Source organism: Cucurbita maxima, unplaced genomic scaffold (assembly GCF_002738345.1).
Source record: "Cucurbita maxima cultivar Rimu unplaced genomic scaffold, Cmax_1.0 Cma_Scf00063, whole genome shotgun sequence".
Classification (NCBI taxonomy): Eukaryota; Viridiplantae; Streptophyta; class Magnoliopsida; order Cucurbitales; family Cucurbitaceae; genus Cucurbita; species Cucurbita maxima.
This window is the reverse complement of record NW_019272079.1, coordinates 242,686-251,077: the sequence shown is the minus strand read 5'-3', so window position 1 is coordinate 251,077 and position 8,392 is coordinate 242,686.

Sequence of the window (8,392 nt, the reverse complement as noted above, 5' to 3'; positions counted from 1 at the left end):
AGATAAGTTATTATGTTTTGTAGTAAATATTAGTTACTTTTAATAGATTCCCAAGCTTAGTTCTAAGGGTCATGCACAATGATTACTTCCCTAATCGTTTTTTATTTCTATTAACATGATTCAAGGAGAAAATTATTCTTAACCCTTCTATTATCTTCAAATATCATTGCAATAGAACCAAGAATATTAAAGAAGATTTCATTGCTTCCTCTATTCGGTTGAATATGAGAATAACTATGTATGTAAAGTAGCTAATTAAACACATACGTAAATCATTAACAACTCTTTAATAAACTAAAATCATATTATCAATATACTTAAACTATATAACACTCTCTCGCCTCCCTAATAAAAGTTTAGCTCTCCCTACAAACTTAATTAAACAAAGAAACCCACATCTCAATCATATAAAATTGATAGAATAAAAGAAGAGAGTAACGAAATAGAGAGTTATCAAGCTTTGTTGCTGTTCTTCAATGGATGTTCCCTTCTTTTGAGCTCTCATATCTACCTCTTTGCCCTAATCTATCCTTGATCTTCTTTTCCTTGGCAGTTGGATTAGGATTTTTTCTTTTTCTTCTCTAGTTTCATAGCAGTTCACAAAAGCAGAGTCTCTACGGTCTAATCTCCAACTTTCTTCTTCCTCAAATGTGGCTCCCTTCTATTTAGGTATTCATTTTCCTTTTATATTGTGCATTGCTTCCCATTTAGGGCTAAAAAAGAATAAATTGTAGACTTAGGACATTTCTGATTAGGTAGTCAATGACCCATTTGGAATGGTGATGTGGATTAAAATTTTCATGTCATCTCTCAAAATTTTCTTTCCGAATTGTTTCAGCATCAGGGTCAAGAATTTGTTTCCAAATTTGCTACATAATCATGTTTCAGCATAAATTTTCTGAAATTTTTACCAAATAACTCAATTAAATATACAATTGACTACAATTGACTATTTCATGTATACTAATTAGAATAAATGGAGTAATTAATGAAAAAATTGTGAGTATGAGTGCAAAATTAACTACAAAAATATATAAGATATAATTCTACTTTCGGAGAATTATCACACCTCGAACTTAAGAGATTGTTCATCTTCGAGTAATCATTGTCTCTACTCTCACTTTCTTTTCATTTTTTCTCATTAACAAAATTTTTATTCTAGGTATATTTATGTTTGTAGAGTATTCATCAAACACATGATTTATATCACATTTCTTATATTTCTTCTTCAACTCAGTTTTTCTCCCACATTTCACCCTACAGTTTAACTAAATCTTACTAAAAAAATAACACGGTTCTCACTTCCACGACTTGACTTCATAATTTATTTCATTAATTTTTTCTCCCAAGAATCCTTGAAGTCATCCCTCTATTCTCTAGGTGCCTCTACTTATAGTGTAAATAACCTAAGTATCAAGGGATGACTGTATAGGCGAACACTCATTCTTCCTTAACTCGTCTCTCTTGCTAGCATCAAGTTTACAGTATGGTCATATTTGTGATGCAACTCACTTGAACAATAAGATAGCTTCATTTTTTTTTTTCACATCCCCATTAACTTCGATCAGACATCTCCATTAGTGATGCAGATTGTTTGACAACGAGCAATTTTGACAATTTGCTTGTTTCTTTTATTATTATTATCTTTTTGCATCGAGAGTTCAAGCTTGGTTGAAGAGTAGTATGGGGTATCAATTTTTTTTTTTTTAAATCTTGCATTTTACATGGGGTGATAAAATTGTTTTAATACCTGGACTTAAACTAGTGATTGTCCTCAATGAGCATTTGTATGGGTGTGAATCATTCTTGAAAGTAGATTGAGATGTGGAAGCTTTGGTTATTGTTTTTGTCAGAAAAATAATCTAAGGTTGAGTGAATTATGAGAATTCTGGTTGATTAAGATGAATTATAATAGATTGAATTCTCATCTTAACTTTCATGAATACTCCTTCCTGAATACTCCTTTCAATTTGAGCTTTAATTTTGTTAACTCTTTTTCTTTTTGAGTTATATATATATATATTTTTAAGGAAACAAGTTTTTTATCCTTCAGTTTCGAGTGTCTTCTTGGACAGTTATAGCGGCCCATACCTCTCATGTTAACTTTGATGAATACTCCTTTCAATTTGTGCTTTGTTCGTGGCCGATTGATTCATCGTGCGGGTTTGGGTCGTGTTCTTAAAATTGGCAGGTGGGTCGTGCTGGGGGACTTTGGGCAGAGCACAGATGTGCTGTCCTCTATGACTGGGGCATTTGTCAACAAGGCTGGACTGATATTGGGTTGCAGGTGGGTACCCGACCCAGATCCGATGCTCTCTCACCCGATATCCGACCCCTAAGGCACTAAATCGATTTGTCATCCATTCTCATGACATCTAAGGTCCTTGTAATACTCTAAAACATAGATCCATTAATTTTTTCCACGAGTTTGAACTTTGCCTACGACGAGATGAAAACACGAAGTTTTCCTTTCTACGTACCCGGAGTTGTCACTGCCTTATTCCTACATATGCACCGTTTGTCGTAGCGTACTCTGAAGGGTTCTTGCGTCTTATCGGCATCGTGCTCGTCCGAAAACAAAAACCAACCTTTCGTCTTCCCCCTCATTTTCTCTCTGTTACACAATGCAGGGTATTCTGGAGTGTGCATGACTGAGTGGAGCGTGTAGGCAAGCTGAGGTTTCGTGGTTCGATAGGAGTTACGAAAATCCTGACTAGTCAACAAAATTTTCGCATCTTTTTCGACGACTGTGCAGTTTTTTTTACTATTACAATATGGTTATATCGTAATGTTAGACGAACACGACTCTCCACAATGGTATGATATTGTCCACTTTGAGCATAAGCTCTCATGGCTTTGCTTTGGGCTTCCCAAAAGGCCTCATTCCAATGAAGAGTGTATTCTTAGATTATAAACCCATGACCATTCCCTAAATTAGCCGATGTGAGACTTTCATCATCCAACACATAATACTCTAAAATTCTAAATACATTCATGTAATAACATCTTCAAAAACATAATAGATTCATTGGTTTTAGACAAACCAAAACCTGCCGTTAATATTTTAGTTGAGGATGTAAACATTGAACGTAAATTATTAAATTACACAAACATATATTACTTTAATAAACTTCCCTCATACGAAAAATGAATTTAGCCTAGGAACAAAAAAACGACCTATAGACAAATTATTTATAGATCGAATTTTGTTCCATTATCTGGTAAGGTAATAGTTTGTCGCTTAGATTCAAAAACACGATTTCGATAGATCCTGTCAATGTAATCCTTAGCTTTTCTATCAATGCTAGGTTCAGCAACCCAACGATGCATTTTGTCCTCATCGCTCGGCTATACCTTGCTCGATCTTGGCATCTCTTCCCAACAGCCACTATGGTCACAGTGATCTTCCTTTCTACCCTTCTGAATTTGAAAAGGTTAAAGATCGAGAAAGATGAGTGAGCTTTCTTCGATCGATTGTTGCCTCCCATCGGTAGAGAAAGTGATAGGGAGGGATGAAGATGAAGCTTTTATAGCTCACTAAAGAACAAGAATCTTAGGATTCAAAGCTATGAGAAACATAAAAGTTAGTGTGTAGGGTAATTATTCAAACACTTTTTATTTCCTCCATTGCTTTAAGAAAATTGTTGACTAAAAGAATCCATTCTATAAAATTAATATTGGTTTATTTTATGTTAAAAAATTGAAAGAAAAATATTTATTATCTTTATTTAAAGGAAATATATTTTTGAGAAATCAAATTATTACTTGGTTTATTAGATTGAAAAAAAATGTAAATGAAATAGTTTCAGAAAAAACAAAGTTTCTTTAGAGAGAAATTCTTTTTATAATATATTTTTTAAATTTACAAATATTAGAAAGAATAAATCATTAATAAAGAAAAAATTACAAGGAGCATGCGCTAGCTCGTAATCAAGCCTAGAGGGTTGCATATACGAGCCTGCCTAGTACATTCATGGGCACGTGCATGAACCGTCATAGAGAAGTACTATGTATTCAACCCTACCTAAAAAAGAAAGTGGAGCTATGACTCCGGAATAAAGTAAGGATACATGAATGACCCGAAGACCACATCCGAGTGAGAGCGACCAGATAATAGGATGACTAAGAAAAGTTTAAAAGGATTAAAAGTCAACCTATACCAAAACAAACACCTTCCTTTTAGGTGGCTCAATCATAGAAACTTCAAGGCTAAAAGTGTTTTGCATGGAGAAATTTCATATGGAGAAGATTCAATTGTTGGAGTTGGATCAAATAAATTAAAGATCAACCTGAACCTTGTCCATATTTCTTCGATGTAAGTTTGCTTAACCCTTAGTTTTTTATAATTGTAAATAAATTCAAAGTCAATTCTAACGCTTCCACTTCACGAGAAAAAAAAATGTTAATCGGTAAAGGTTGGGCTAGGTTTTAGATCCCTCTTATTTGCTCTTATTTGCTCTATATCATTTTATTGTATAAGTTCATCATTCTTTAAACTAAATAGAGGCTCTTTCATGACTAGATTTTCAAAGTTCATCATGTTTAGAATCTCAAACCCAAAATACACGGATAGGACTTCCCGCAACGACCCCTCTGTGACTGGACAACTCCTAAATGCTCCTCTATCTTGATTAGTAGTCACCAAACACTTGAAAAAGAAATGTAAAATAGGGTGAATATAGTCTACTTTAGCCCTCACTACATTCAATTCCTAATAGGTTACCATGAACTTTTCTATGGGTTCTAGGAAGTTCAGGTCTATAGCTATCTAAGCTTTTGGGAAGACCTTAAAATTTCAAGTGATTCTCTTACATATTACCGACCTAATGGGAGTCCGAATGTATTACAGATCTACTTGACAACATATCTCTTCTTGGAGTGAACTAACTTTTTATATTCATACTTAGTAAGCTTGTATAGTCAAAATAGTATATGACCAATATCTTGGATTAAAGCACGACCTCATCATATTTCATAGGATAGTATGATGTCTCTATCTATCTGAACACATTTTATAATGTTAAAAGAATTCGTTACAAGTAATTGTTTTAGGTTTAAAACATTCTTCTCTATGTACTCCTCTATCTTTCCACACACCCTTTACTCTTTTTCGCATTAGAAAAGTGCCACTACTTCACTCAGTTGGTCAAAGTAAAAGATAAAATGGAATAATAAAAATTGTCGGAAAGAAGTATGACAATAATAAACATGTTTTAACAAATAATTAGGTATAAAAAGAGTTTAAATCTAACCCTTTAAGAGAATTAGTTATACATGATTTTAATACGAACAAAAACATCTAAACATGTTATTAGATTAAAAAATGGACATTACAATGTTAAGGATATTTAGTAATAAATTATAGTTTACCATATATTATTATATTTGATATTTTATTATAAGACAAATATCTAATATTTGCCTTATTATCATAGGTATCTTTCCATTTATTACTATTTCCATATCCTTGTAATTCATTTGATTATAAATAAGATAACTTTCACACCATTTAGGTGTGGTGGATTAATCAAACATTCACATGGTATCAGAGCCCTCTCGGTTTAACAACCTCGATCCTTTCTTTTCAATGGTTTTTGAATCCTCTAATCTTCTTCACATGGTATCACCCCTGCTGGTTTTGACGCCGCAGGGGCAGTCTTCATGGCTGCCGTAGTCGGAGCCGATTGATTACTCTTCGGCTCCACCCTATTGACCTCCAAATCACCTTTCGTCATACTCTGTACATACAACTTCACCTTTTTCAACTCAATCGGTTTTCCCCTTGGCCAATATAGTCTCTCTCATTTTCTTCCCAATCAACCTTCATCCTTCACATAAACCCTAACCTAAACCTATCAACCTTTTGCAGAGATTTACCTTTGGAATCTGGGTGCCGCACTGGCCTATTCGCCAACCAAGTTGCCGCCGCCCTTCCTGCCAAAATTGGCTTCTTCGCCCGATGAGGCGACTCTTCCGACTGCCCTTCTCGCCAAAATTGGCTCCTTCGCCCAATGTGGCGACTCTTCCGGCTTCAACATTGTCTTTGTCCCTTGCTCTAGGTTTCCTCTTCTACTTCTTGGGGTTAGAAATATTCTCACCAGAGCCAAGGCAGCATCGTCGCTAAGCGACAATCCCTCTTCATGGGTTAGACATATTCTCGCCGAAGCCAAGGCAGCATCGCCACTGAGCGGCGATCCCTCTGCAAATTTTTGATGGCCAAGAACCGGGTTGTTAGCATCTTCATGAAAAGTGTTTCTCAACCTCTTTAAATTTTTCAGATTCAAGCTTCACGTTCGTTTAAATCCGACGCTTAGCTTGCGATGGGGTGTTAAGGATATTTAGTAATAAATTATAGTTTACCATATATATTATATTTGATATTTTATTATAAGGCAAATATCTAATATTTGCCTTATTATCATAGGTATCTTTCCATTTATTGTTATTTCCATTTATTACTATTTCCATATCCTTGTAATTCATTTGATTATAAATAAGATAACTTTCACACCATTTAGGTGTGGTGGATTAATCAAACATTCACATGGTATCAGAGCCCTCTCGGTTTAACAACCCCGATCCTTTCTTTTCAATGGTTTTTGAATCCTCTAATCTTCTTCACCATCACCCCTGCTGGTTTTGACGCCGCAGGGGCAGTCTTCATGGCTGCCGTAGTCGGAGCCGATTGATTACTCTTCGGCTCCACCCTATTGACCTCCAAATCACCTTTCGTCATACTCTGTACATACAACCTCACCTTTTCCAACCCAATCGGTTTTCCCCTTGGCCAATATAGTCTCTCTCATTTTCTTCCCAATCAACCTTCATCCTTCACATAAACCCTAACCTAAACCTATCAACCTTTTGCAGAGATTTACCTTTGGAATCTGGGTGCCGCACTGGCCTATTCGCCAACCAAGTTGCCGCCGCCCTTCCTGCCAAAATTGGCTTCTTCGCCCGATGAGGCGACTCTTCCGACTGCCCTTCTCGCCAAAATTGGCTCCTTCGCCCAATGTGGCGACTCTTCCGGCTTCAACATTGTCTTTGTCCCTTGCTCTAGGTTTCCTCTTCTACTTCTTGGGGTTAGAAATATTCTCACCAGAGCCAAGGCAGCATCGTCGCTAAGCGACAATCCCTCTTCATGGGTTAGACATATTCTCGCCGAAGCCAAGGCAGCATCGCCACTGAGCGGCGATCCCTCTGCAAATTTTTGATGGCCAAGAACCGGGTTGTTAGCATCTTCATGAAAAGTGTTTCTCAACCTCTTTAAATTTTTCAGATTCAAGCTTCACGTTCGTTTAAATTCGACGCTTAGCTTGCGATGGGGTGTTAAGGATATTTAGTAATAAACTATAGTTTACCATATATATTATATTTGATATTTTATTATAAGGCAAATATCTAATATTCATAGGTATCTTTTCATTTATTGTTATTTCCATTTATTACTATTTCCATATCCTTGTAATTCATTTGATTATAAATAAGATAACTTTCACATCATTCAGGTGTGGTGGATTAATCAAACATTCACAGTTATACATGATAACATGAGATAATTAATAAGTGATTTTAATACGAACAAAACATTTAAACATGTTATTAGATTAAAAAATGGACATTACAATGGTTATAATTTTATTTTGATGTTTATGTGTTGTTCATGAGAGGGTTAAATTATCCCATATCATTTTAATTTGAAGTCTTTGCAAAGGATTCTTTTAGTCGACAATTTTCTTGAAGCAATGGAGGAATAAAAAGCGTTTGAATAATTAGCCTACACACTAACTTTTATGTTTCTCATAGATTTGAATCCTAAGATTCTTTTCTCCCCATGGAGTTGTCCTTTCTCTCAATATTGAGTGTTTTCAAATCAAGAACGAATTAGAAAAGGAAATCATTCTTGTAATAGCACAAATTCACTCTAGCCTAGCCGATATTATCATCTTTGGATTTTTCTTTTCGGGTTTCCCCTTAAAGTTTTCAAAAGGTGTCTGCCACGGAAAGGTTTTTTCACACAATCTACCCCCTTCGAACCCTAGTGTCCTCGCTAGCACTCGTGCGTTTCCCCCATTGATGTGGGATCCCCACCAAATCCATCCCCCTTCGGGGCCAGCGTCCTTACTAGCACACTGCCTCGTGTCTCCCTCGGAGAACAACCTCCTCGCTGGCACATATCGTGTCTCCCCCGGGGAACAACCTCCTCGTTGGCACATAGTCCGGTGTTGGCTCTGATACCATTTGTTAACTACCCAAGCCCACCACTTTGTCTTCTGTGCTTTTCCTTTTTATGCTTCCCCTCAAGATTTTATGGGCAAAGTCTTTTTGAATCTCTCCATAGAACCCAGCCCAATGGGTAAATGATTTGTCTATATGTTTTTTTTTTTTTCAT